This window comes from Parasteatoda tepidariorum, chromosome X1 (genome assembly GCF_043381705.1).
Source record: "Parasteatoda tepidariorum isolate YZ-2023 chromosome X1, CAS_Ptep_4.0, whole genome shotgun sequence".
Classification (NCBI taxonomy): domain Eukaryota; kingdom Metazoa; phylum Arthropoda; class Arachnida; order Araneae; family Theridiidae; genus Parasteatoda; species Parasteatoda tepidariorum.
In genome coordinates, this window is record NC_092214.1 from 10,691,932 (window position 1) to 10,705,214 (window position 13,283).

The following is a 13,283-nucleotide window of genomic DNA, read 5'->3' on the forward strand; positions in this document are numbered from 1 at the left end:
CCTAAGATAAAAATAACTCTTTATAATGTCTATGCCTCTGAAAATTTGAAAAATGTGTAATTGTAAATGAATTTTAAGATGAAAGAAGAAAAGAAAGCAAACTTACCAATATGAAGTAAAATAAACTAATCTTGCGTTAAAATTAGATATACTAATTTAACAGTTAAAAAAAATTAAGTCGAAAAAATATAATGGATGTGCTTTCAGCTTTTATCGTACAAAATAATTGGTATAAATATATAAAGCAAATTACATTTGAGTGCTGCTATCTATGAAAATGCAAGCAACAAGATCCATAAGAAGAACTATTTGAATTGTAAAATCATTTAAAAAAACATTCAAATAAGTAATATTTGTAGAGCTTGACATACAAACGTAAACTAGAAATAAATCCCTTTATTGGTTTTCCTTTTCTCACAGGATGACTTTTTATTCTCCGTTTAAGTGATTATTTTACTCTTTGTTAAATATTACTCGATAATAAATCAACTTTACAGTTAGCTTTGCAGTATTAAAAGCAGTGGTAATTGGTATTTTTACTTATCAACAGAGTTTAAACGCGAAAATTTTCAGAATTTTTACTTCTTTCTTAAAAATGTTGTCCCCTACATTTTTTTTTCTCTTTTTAGAGAAAAACTCCTACTCACATACACATAGCGAGTTTGTGAAATTTGGAGGGAGCGAGATTTGAAGAAATTTCCTTATTCATCTTCATATTTCTGATGATTATCATTTCTTAAAAAAGTTATAAATGCAGGAAAATAAATCATTTTTAAAGCATGTTCAAGAACTATTGCATTTAAAATCGAAATGAATTATCAAGAAAAAATTCTGTTCTTGAAATTGAGTTTCTAAGAGATTAAGACAATGCATTTTCAAAACGATGCATTCATTCATAAATTTGAAGAATAAATGCTTACTTTTGAGATAAATTTTCGAAATATCCCGTAACAAAACTCTAAGCTGGAAGACACGTAATTTTTTTTTCTTAACTGATAGTAAAATATGATTAATAATAATATTTTTATTAGTAGAAATAGTGAAATAAAATACAATGAAAAAATATATGGTCAAAATTACTAGAATGTGGTAAAATTTGTAGTGTTTCTGAGTCTCTGGGAGCACCAAATAGCTCCGTATTTTTAAACGAAATTTTTTCGTAATTAATTTAGTAGCATTAACAATAAAATCTGGTTTTATAATATGAGATAAAATTTTGTAAAATTTGATGGTTTTACCATGATATGTGAAAGTATGGCATAAAAACCATTTATTACTTTCCAGTTTTATATTTTTTACTAAATGTGTGGTAATCAGAAGTATAATTTTGAAAAGCAGAATTTCCGGGAAAACACTATAAAATGAACGGGAAAACTATAAAAGGAATGGTACCGTATATTTTAATTTTATTAACCAGAATTATGGGTTTTTTTCACCAGAAATGTCATTACCATACATCGCGGTAATTTTACCAGAATGTTTTTATCCGTTCAAGATTAGAATTTGAGGACAATGATTTACCCATAATAATGTCTTCAACTGATTGCTTTCCAATTTTTGAAGAAAAAAAATGTCCCCTTAATTTATGTTTTCAAAATCCTAGAGAAAGTACATACACATTAGAGGTTGTACATTAATATGTAGACAAAGACAAAACATTATCAAAATTATAAAAGCGGGATTGACAAGAGAAAACACGGAGGTTTCAATAAAAATCGCTTTTGAATTTCTCTCTACTCTACTCAGCAACAAGCAGAATTAATTATTTAAAAAAAACATTTTGCAACAAATATAACTGCAATATCAAAAAAATTAAACATTTGGTTTAAATGTTGGTGTAAATATTGTTGACAAATAATTTTATAGTGATATATTAAACTGAGAATTTTATTAAAACTGTGTTATACATTCAGATATTTTTGTTTCTTCAAAGAGTTAATTTACTTCCTGTCGATAAGGATCCAAAAGCCCCGAGTAACCCCAGTAATCTTTTCTTTTTTTTCACTTTGTTCAATTTCGCTTTCCTTTTTTACGTCAATTTTAGTATTTAAATACGCTTGATTGCTATACTTTGAAAATGAGGGCAAAGCGTTAGTATCGAAACGTTCAGTTTTGCATGTAAGCATATGAGCATTTTATAAAAATTATTAAAAGAAGAAAAATACATAGTTACTTTAAATTAATCCAAAATTCAATCCGTATTGATATGACTATTTTCAGAAAAATAAATCTATATAATTAATTTTTTTGAAGCATGAAATACTGTATTTTTTTAATGTCGTTTTATTTTTTACTTTTGAGTTATATACTGTTAGAAATTTCTCGGAAAAAATAGCTAAATAACAATCTATTTGATTTTTATTTTGCCATAGTTAAACAGAGCAGTCAAATAGCCATAAACAATGAATAAGATGGTAATGAAACTATTGAAAGTGAGAAAAATCGTTTATTAACTATTTTTACCTAAAACGGTTAAATAACAAGAATTTTATTGCACCAACTAATCCCACCTAATGAAGCAACTTAGTTCATTGAAACTGCTTGCATATTATAGCCGAGAGAGTTAATCTGTCATGACCAACGGAGCCGGGGTTCGAGTCCCAGCGTTGACCCTTTAACACACATGAGGAATTTCCAGTGTCCTGCAATGCCCATCATCTAACGAGCTCCTATGTTCAGTTAAATTTCTTTTTTTACGGCTTTGAAACCATGGTAGCTGTAAATGGTTAAAATACCGTACAGTTTTGTATTCCTGATTTTATAACCCTACTAGTTGTAAACTGTTTCAAAACCGCAAAAGCGATAAATATTCTTTACTGTAAACTTTACGGTTAATCGGAGGGACAGACTGCTGCCGGTTATTTTACCATAATTTGAGAATGAAAATTCTAACAGAGTATTCTTAAAACATAAGTTTAGCAGAATAAATTAATGTTTAATGAAATATATATTTAATGCTATTTTTTCAGTGCTGCTTAATCTGTAACATTTTTCTTTTCTATTGTAGTAGAAATCATCATATAAGAAATTAAATAGTATAAAAAGAATTTAAAAAAAAATAAAAAAGACACTCGCATTTAATTAAATTCTCTCTTACTGATCATCACTTAATTTTCTTCAAATCAAAACTTTTAGGTATTTTAATCGAAAATTTAATGTATAAAACTGTTTACAAAAAATAAACTAGCTTTTGTAAAAAAGAAAAAGAAAAAAAAAATTCAAATTAACTTAATTTCTATAACATAATACTGACTGCTTATGGCCTATTTTTAGCCCAGCATCCACTATTAATGCCTGTTATTTCTTCAACTGTCAAATGTAAAAATAAAAGACTTTGAAATGAAACAATTTAGTGTGGAAATAACTTATTTTATTTCAAAGAGCTATTTTTAACTCTTTTTAAGTATCTAATAAATGTATTTCAATTTTAAATTCATTAAGTTGAAATTATTTAAATCAAAGCAGAATTTCAGTTAACTTTATTTTATTTTAACGCTAACTTTTAGTTTAACTTAATTTATTCAGTTATTGAACGAAAACAAATTAGTTTTATTTTTTTAAACATAGGGTGTAAGGAATAAGTTTAGAATTATTAAATTTTGGGAAATTAGACATCCTTCTCATTGTTATTGATAATTATTTTATAGTCAATATAATAATAGAATGATATTAAAAATTGTAGAGATCACTAACTTATTAAATAAATCGATTATTGAAATTTTACGGAGTTTTTGAAGTTTAGTACATAAATATGCACATACAATTGAATTAAATATACACTTTAATGAATAAAATTTAATTTAGATGAAAATTTCAATTGAATTTTTTAATAAATTATTTAATAAATAAATATTTTTGCAGCGAAGTGTCGTGAATAGATTTAAGAATGCAATTATTTATAAAAATCAAATAATATATAATTGAAATAAAACTATTGCAAGCAACTTGTTAAAAACAAAAATAAATGAAACACAGATTAAATGAAATAGGTAATATTTTATTGTAGTAAAAATATTTAAAACATGTAAACTGAGGATTTGAAGAAAACTAAAAAGAATGAACAAAAACGGAGCTCATTCTTGCATCATAACCGAAAAGTTATTAGAAGAAAAAAGTCAAAAAAGTCTGTGCTTTGGGAATCACCCCCTATAAACATGCAGACCCCTATAAGCTAAGACGACTCTTGGAGTATCTTCCATCCACTGTTTACATCTATAATTAAATAAAGCTCCCAAAAAAATTCTAGGAAATTTTATATACCTTTGTAATGAATTTTTACTATAATAAGATTTCTTACAATGGGTTACTCTTATATTCCTATATAAAATAATCATATAAATTTTAAAATCCTTACAATTTTAATCTGTAAAATAATAAACATAAAGATAATACACTTCCTAGAAAAATATCGATATGGTTTTATCAATTCTAATCTTAAAGCAATAGATATTTGATGTCACTAATAACAATGAAATGAGTGAATTCGGACGGACTAAAATTGTTTGGATTGTATTATCTCTAGAACTACTGAACCGATTTTAATGAAATTTGATATGTACATACATTGATGCAATACAAATCAAATAACCATTCAACAATTGTAATACACACGCATGATCGTACGCAGCACTCGTTGGACTCAGAAAGTATGAAACAGTGGTTGCAGCATAAACAAAAAAATGGATTGATGGGGGATATGGTCCCCTCTTATAGATATAGATTATTTCCCCTGGGAATTGGCCTGAATTGTCTAATGACCATTTCATACCTTCCGACTCCAACGAATGTTACTCACGATCATGCGTGTGTATTACAATTGTTGAATGGTTATTTGTTTTGTATTGTATCAATGTATGTGCATATCAAATTTCATTAAAATCGGTTCAGTAGTTCTAGAGATGATCGACCAAGTTTGCAAATTTTCTTAATTTCTTACACCAGTGTAAATCTAACCAAATAAATGGTTCTTATCCCACACTCTAAAGCAGAATTCGAAATAAGTGATCGTTAGTCATTAATTTCTTACACCAGTGTAAATCTAACCAAATAAATGGGTCTTATCCTACACTCTAAAGCATAATTCGAAATAAGTGATCGTTAGTCATTAATTTCTTACACCAGTGTAAATCTAACCAAATAAATGGTTCTTCTCCTACACTCTAAAGCAGAATTCGAAATAAGTGATCGTTAGTCATTCATTTCTTACACCAGTGTAAATCTAACCAAATAAATGGTTCTTATCCTACACTCTAAAGCAGAATTCGAAATAAGTGATTGTTAGTCATTAATTTCTTACACCAGTGTAAATCTAACCAAATAAATGGTTCTTGTCCTACACTCTAAAGCAGAATTCGAAATAAGTGATCGTTAGTCATTAATTTCTTACACCAGTGTAAATCTAACCAAATAAATGGTTCTTAACCTACACTCAAAGGCAGAATTCGAAATAAGAAATCGTTAGTCATAATTTGCGCTTAAAAATTTAAATTTAACGCCTAGAAAACTACCCCCAGTAGTCTTTCTTGAAACTTTTAAAGCAGCCGCGATTCAGTACCTGCCAAGCTATATAATAGACAGAAAACTGTGAAGTCTTTTGAAGCGTTTCGTTTCAAGACGAGTCCATCGTAATTTTACGTGGTATGATGATAGTTTTTTCTGAACTTATCTATCATTTTTTTGGCCCCATTCACAGGGTTTTCCAAATTCGGATAGTTAAAATGCGATTTCCATTAATGTGATATTTAAATGCGATACATTCGATTTACTGCGATATTTTTAATGCGATAGCGTCGTCCGAATTTCGAATTTTAGTTATCACTTTTTGACACTTTCTATTAGTATGATTACATCACACTTGTAAGTCATTTGATGATAGATTTTTCGAAAGTTATTTATAATTTCTTACGGCCCCTTTCACGCTCAAATTCAAATACGACGATTTTATTACGACATTCGAATTAGAGTTATCCGATTCGTAACTTAACGGTTGATAGTTTATTCGGTTCTTTTTTTCAACCCATTCCACATAAATTTTAGAAATACGATATTTTAATTACAACACACGAATTTCGAGTTTACTCTGTTTGACACATTCGACTGGCAACGATCCTTTCATTTTCCAATCGTTTTTTTGGTCACTTGTTTCCTCTTATTCGATAGTCTTTATTCTCTGCAGGCAACTATTTGTCGTTTCTCGGCTATTTCCAAGTATTTTTTTTTCAATTCCGATATTTTTATTACGATTTCATGGCCATAGCTATAGCTAGGAAGTTTCGTATTTTAGAAATCACTTTTTAAGTAAGCTCGATTTAGATTAATTTCGATCGCTTTTTTGAAGTTTTTTGACAGTTCACTTTGTTCAGACAATTCGACATTTCTTTTAAAATTCCGATATTTATAATGCATTACTATTTCAACCCGCAACATTTTAAGTTTCGAGAATTACGCTTAGTTTAAAACCGACGATTTATACAATCATCGAATTTACTGAGGAATTACTTTTAAGCTAAGCTATTTCTCTTTGAAACGAAAAAGATTTTTTTAATGATAATCTTAAGAACTTAGTATGTTTTGGATTTCAAAATACTTTTTTTTAAATTTTATAACGGTCGTTGAACAGCCGACCCATTTTTTTGGGATCACGACAACTAGTGTTCAACTCCGTAGCCTTGTAATTTTGAACCCAATCCAGAAGAGAAGGTAAACTCCTGAATCAACTATTGGGAGAAATTTTCCTTCGTGAAGGACTTTTTGATGGAACTAACCCACATTTGAGTTACACGGATAGGAAAACCACGAGAACCTCCCACGGTTCGCTTGAAGGTAAAGGGACTCTATCCCATGATCCGTCTACCACTGAGGATATTTCTCGCCAGCACTGTGGTCGGTGCAAGCCGAATGCGGATTCGTATTGACCAGCCATCGATGGGACGAACGCTCTATCCCCTGAGCCTTTCGTGGCTGTTTTTTCTTCATAGACACTTAAAAGATCTGAAATGTACCATGAAAAAGATTTTTACTACTATAAAAATTACACCTAGTGGAACCGTTTTGGCAGTTAGGAAAAACCATGTAGATGCCATTAATGGCTGACTGTCACACCCACTATCTGACCCTGCTTTAAGGTATCAGGATAAAATGATTTTATCACGTATTACAAAATCTTTTTTATTTTTAATTTTACCGTTTTCAAATCGTTTCTTTAAAGATTACTGAGTTCTCATTCAGGTAGTTTGACTATACTTATTTTTTACTGTAGATCTCAGACAAAGTTTATCAAAAAAAGCTTGAAATTTAAGATCATGTGTATGATATAATCGTGCGTATGATATAACTTATAAAACTTATTGAAAACACAAAAAGAGAAAGTTTAAAACACTATATAAAATTTAGTAATCTTTCCCTTTCTATAATTTTATAAAAACTAAATAGAAATCTAATTTTTAAAATTTCAAAAGAAAATTTTCAGTAAATATTTTTTGGGGGTAAATGCGTTAAATTGCTGATATTTTTAGGTTTACGATAATCAGTGTTCAACTCCCATAGCTTTGTAATCTTGATTCCACCCCAGAAGACAATGAAACTACTGGTTCTAGCATTGGGACACACTAGCCTTCATTGAGAACTTTTGATGGAATTAATCAGCATTTGATTTACACGGAGAGGAAAACCACCAAAACTTTTCCCGGTTAACCTGACGGCAAGAGATTCTAACCCAACTGAGGATATTTTCTGCTGTTGGTGTGAGCTAGGGGGATAATTTGTATCGCCCTACCATCACTGGGATTCAAGCTTGGCTCATTGGGAGGCAAGTGCACTGTCCCCGGAGCCGGGCTCGGCTGATTCATATGTTGCTGCATTATCCATTTTCATTTCTGAAAACCTTATATCTTGGAACCTATGCTGAACAAAAGAAAACTCATCACCTAACTGCCTTTGAAGTGAAACTAACCAGAGTTTGCGTTACATAGAGAGGAAAACCACGCAAACCTTCATGGTTCTTCTGAAAGCACAGGGACTCAAAAATGCGATCCGTCTACAACTGGAAATATTTTCGCCAGAACTGAGAACGATGCATTGAGAAAGAAAGTATAGTCTAAGCAGCCAAATTATGGTAAGATTAACCGTGTTGTTTCTCTATGCGAGTACCAAAAAGCACGAAAATTCTTACCAAACAGCTTCGGTAATGATTCTTGGTAAAATTAACAATAAAATATTGTATCTCTACCATGCTGTCAGGAAAAATATGTGATAAAATTTGGTAATTTTATAAAGATATTTTAGAGCATGACATAAAAATCATTTATTATTGGTGAAATTTAATTTTCAGTTTTGTGTTTTTTATTAAATGATGGTAATAAGAAGTGTGAAATCAGAATTTCTAATAAACCGCCTCCCTATGAATTACCAAATGAATATTTCAAATACAGTATATTTTGGTTTTATTAACAAGAATTACGTCTCGTTTCAGAAATGTCATTATCATACAGTACGTTAATTATACCAGAATCCTTGAGGGAGAGACAAGCCGTTGCAGGGTTTCAAACATAGACCCTCCGAGCTTTCCAGGCTTTTAGGAAAATTCATTGGAAGTCTATATAACTTCGTCAAAGGCTCGGATCACGAAAACTAGGTTTGAAATATTATTTCATCTTTATAAGTATTCAGATAAAATAAAAAGAAAGGAAAATATTTGAGATAAAACATTTCATACAATAAATTAATTACTGTATTTTAAATAAATTACTGTGAAATAAATTAATTACTATATACAGACTTGTCAAATAAAATCTAGTTTTAGACACTAGTTTATTTTCAAGCGTAAAAAGAAAACATTCGAAAGAAAATCTTCAGTAGATATCGATATCAGATCCGAAAGCATTTATTTATTATTGCAAACTATATTTTGATCACGCATCAAATTAAATGATTAAATGACGTGCTAAAGCTTCAGTTTTTTTTTATCGAATCAAAGCAATTTATCACGTTAACTGCCATCTTTGTTTGAAAGATTGTTGGCACTTTTTCTAAACTCAATTCTTTAGAAGAGTAAAAAATTATGATTGCAATAAATATTCTGGTAAAGCAGTAAAATATAACTATCTATTGATATCATTTGTTAAGGATAGTATCAATCCTATTCGAAAATTATACTCTTGTTTTTATTAGTAAACATCCAAACATTAGTCTAAAAATGCTGTTTGGTGTTAAACTGGCTCTGTTAATAGCATGACTGTTCAAAATTGCCTCTTATGATTGGAAGGTACTTTTGAAACATTTTCAACAATTTGTGTTAATTGTCACAAAACAGAGTTATTTATTTACTCTAAAATGATTGCGAATTAAATTTAAACCAAATTGCTGTCAGGGTTAAAAGTTCAGATCCAGCTTTGAAAACTTCACCAATTATGGAATTTGTAGAAAAGGATTTATATGGAATGGTTTATATGGAATTTGTAGAAAAGTTCTGAAGAAATAAAACTTTTTTAAAATCAGAAAACACTTCATTAATTCCGTTCAAAACTTAAATATTTGATATGACAGTTTAAAATTAGAGAAAAATTTGTACACCTTACAAAATTCACTTTACAAAATACCAAAAGGTTTCGTACATCAATAAAGTAAACTAAAAAAATTAAATAATTATTAAAAATTACTTTTTAGAAGAATTATCTTTAAAAAAAACAATTTTATAAATGTGTGTAAAACTTTTTGTTCGCTTAAATAGTTTCAGAGATAATTATACAAACAGTAAAACAAAAGAAGACAAAATTTTGGACGATCCTCCAAAAAAAATATTTGGGACCATATTTTTCAGATTGAGACTCCCCCCATATTTTGAGGCTTAAAAATCCAAATATGTCGAAGAAGAAATATGTTTATTTAGAAAAAGTATGTTTTTTGTCAGATTTCGAAACTTATACCATTACGCCTCTTAGACTTCAACGTACACAAATATCCGATTATTAGATCAAAATATATAAAGTTGTTCTTTTCTTTAATTGTGGAAGCTGTACTTGGTGTATATAGTTTTGTGATTCAATAAAACATACATGTGTATAGCAAAACATTATAGGCACTAACTTTATTAAAAAATATATATAATCCATAACATCATATTTAGTGCAAAGAATTACATCTTAATTTTATCGTTTGATTATTGCGAGTCATGCATAGTGTAATTTTATAGTACGTTTCAACATTTGACTGCGCATAAAACATAATGCAAAATTACGTGAAAGGGGAGCATTTTAATATAAAAGAAAACTCATATCTACCTTCTGGGCTATTACCGTTACTATTATTTTGCTTGATGTTTCCTCACTTAAGGTCGTTTCATTAAGATGACAACTTCCAAGGGCAATTTTTCTGATTTCCTAACAGCGAAGCAGAGTTTGCAAAAAATCATGATTTTTCTTTTTTTTTTATATCGGTTTTATATTTCTCACGAAAATGGTTAAAATTATCATTTAATTGCTACTAACTAATCAAAGAATTAATAAAATCATAGTTATTTTTTTCAAGCACTTAATGAATCATAAATATTGGGTAACATTTTGTCAATTGGATATCTAATGAAGAATAAATTAGCTTAGATCAGAAAACATAACTGAAAAAAAGAAGCAATTATTTTAAGTCACTATGAGCTGAACAAGTCTTTTCATTAATTTGATATGCACAACACATGTAACACATGTAATACAACATATGATTACAAATGTAATAGGTTTTAAAGCACTTGTGTTTAAATAAACATAAAACAAAATGGGTATGATTAATACTATGAATGCACTATATATTAATTATATTGTATAAATTAATACTTAAAAAAATTAGTTTTTCAGTCGAAAATTCAGTGAATTTTTTTAAATAATCACTGTTGATCATCAACTATTTTTTTAAAAAAAAAATCAAGTGATTTAAATCAAGATTTTGATAAATCATGCCAACCCTGCAGCAATTTATTTTGTATCGCCTGAAAAAAAAATTTTGAGCTGTCCCATTAGTTGCAACAAATTAGATGAAATGGATGATAATAATTGCATGAGTGTTTGAGCTATGTTTGAAAAACAGGGAGGCAATCATTTAGGTGAAACAAACGTGGCAAGTTGGCATTTTGGCTGAGAAACATCAAGCTATAGGGCTGGTTTAAAGTATTTTAGAAATCAATTATCTTTTAAAACATAATTCTAATTTTTACACATAATTTTAATTTTTTATATTCATTTTATTAATTATTTACGGTGCTTAAAGTAAAGTTTTAGCAACTAAGTTAGCAATGAAAGTGCTTGTTTTCTAGTACTTATCATAATTTTAATTTGCAACTTGTGAGTTTTTTTCCTTTAAATCACTATACTACGTAAACTTACTCGGGGGGGGGGTTATTGACCCCGTTGCACAGTTAAAACAGTTATGTTATTTATAAATTCATCAATACATTTTAAATGTAGTTAAGCGTTTCAAGCCATATTTTCCCTAAGTATTTTTTTCCAAAATCAAATTAATCGAAATATTATTATCAATCTGTTAAATCTCAATTAATTACAATATCATTACCGATCAATCAAATATCGATAAATCAAAAATTAAAGAAATTAATCAATTATTAATTGATCGAAATATAAAAAAACACTATGCTAACTAGTTTCGTTCTCCTATATTTTTTTCAATAATAATTGGATTACAACGAATATTATCTTAAATACTATTTAAAGGTATTTCTAAGGTGGTGATAGCAACATTGAGCAAAATAACTATATAAATTTCCTATCATTTAAGTATTATGTCATATCCTAAAACAATTTATAACACAATAGATACAACAAATGTTTTGTCGAATAATTTATATATTTCTCATGCAACCAAATTTAAAATCAATTTCATGTAATTTGTTTATTTTTTGAAACCAAAATCCTGAGGAAAACATGCTAAATAATTTATGTATCTCACTACTTTAATTAAATACCGAAGAAAATGTCTTATAACATCATTTAATAAACCATAATATTTTTATTTGAATTAAAAAAATTTTAAGACAGTAAATATTCCAAACATGGAAAGTGTTTAACTTATAACTTATTTTAAAATTCATTTATAAGATAAAAGAGAACTATTTTGATATTGTTACGAGATAAAAATTGCTAAAAAAATGTCTAGTGATTTCTACTACTTAATGATTAGAACACTTAAACTTTACTCAAGTTTTTCTATGTAAAAAAAAGAATCTTGAACATTTCAAAAGTTTTATTGTTTTGGGGGAAAAAATCATAATCAATAATTATGGAGTTCTTATTTGTTACTTCTTTACAAGTGTAAGAAAATGTTTGTCTCTCTTATTTATCTGAATAGCTTTAAATTTTACTAAAAATAACGTAATAACGATTTGAAGATTTTGTAATGTTTATTTATAGATAGAAATAAAGTGCAAGCAAAAATAAGTTGTTCCCTGGGTTTTTCTGCAAACTATTATTACTCGCATTTGTACTAATTAAATAATAAATCTTAATTGGTTTAATGAGTGCTATAAAAAAGTGGCATCTGACATTCAGTGAAGGAAAGTAAGTAAGAAGATGGATAATGAAGAAAAGGGTGGAACTCACCGATCTTGTAGAGCTGCGAGCCGCTGCTCGGTCGATACAGTTTCTGCGAGATTTGGCGACCGGGTAAGACGGTCAACAGGGTTACCCGAATAAACCCTGGCATGGTTTCCCTAGCGGAAATGTAATCTTCCCTACATCATTAGATGGATTATAAGAACACTTCTATCAATACATTTAATAAAATGTTATAAATACTTGACTCGATCAGATTGCATTCAGACCAATAGACTTTTAATTTATTACCATTTTTAGAGATAAAAATATTCCAATTATTTCTAAGTAAAAATTGATTTCAATTTATAATGCACGAGTATTTAAAATTACATTTCCTATTATAACTTAACAGTTAAAGAAATAAACTTTACGAATTATATTTGTACAAAATATTTAAATTTGATAAAATGAAAGTATAATTTACTTTAAAAGTATAATTTACTTACTTTATAGTAAATATTGATTTCAACTTTTAATGCGCGATTATTTAAACTAACATTTTCTATTACAGCACAACAGTTCAAGAAGTAAACTTTGCGAATTATATTTGTACAAAAAAGTGAAATTTGATAAAATAAAGTATATTTTCTAATAAATATTGATTTCAACTTATACATTTCCCATTATAACATAACAGTTTAAGATATAAACTTTACGAATTACATATGTACAAAATATTGAATTTTGATA

General features: G+C 28.3%; 1 protein-coding gene across 1 annotated transcript in view; it reads right to left on the reverse strand.

Moving 5' to 3' along the window:
- The window catches only part of LOC107439832 (1-phosphatidylinositol 4,5-bisphosphate phosphodiesterase epsilon-1), a gene marked incomplete in the record, with an annotated part of 220,854 nt that extends 208,214 nt beyond the window's left edge, over positions 1-12,640 (reverse strand). Inside the window, 1 exon segment of the mRNA XM_071187233.1 lies at positions 12,600-12,640.
- Between the last annotated feature and the right edge of the window lie 643 nt (positions 12,641-13,283).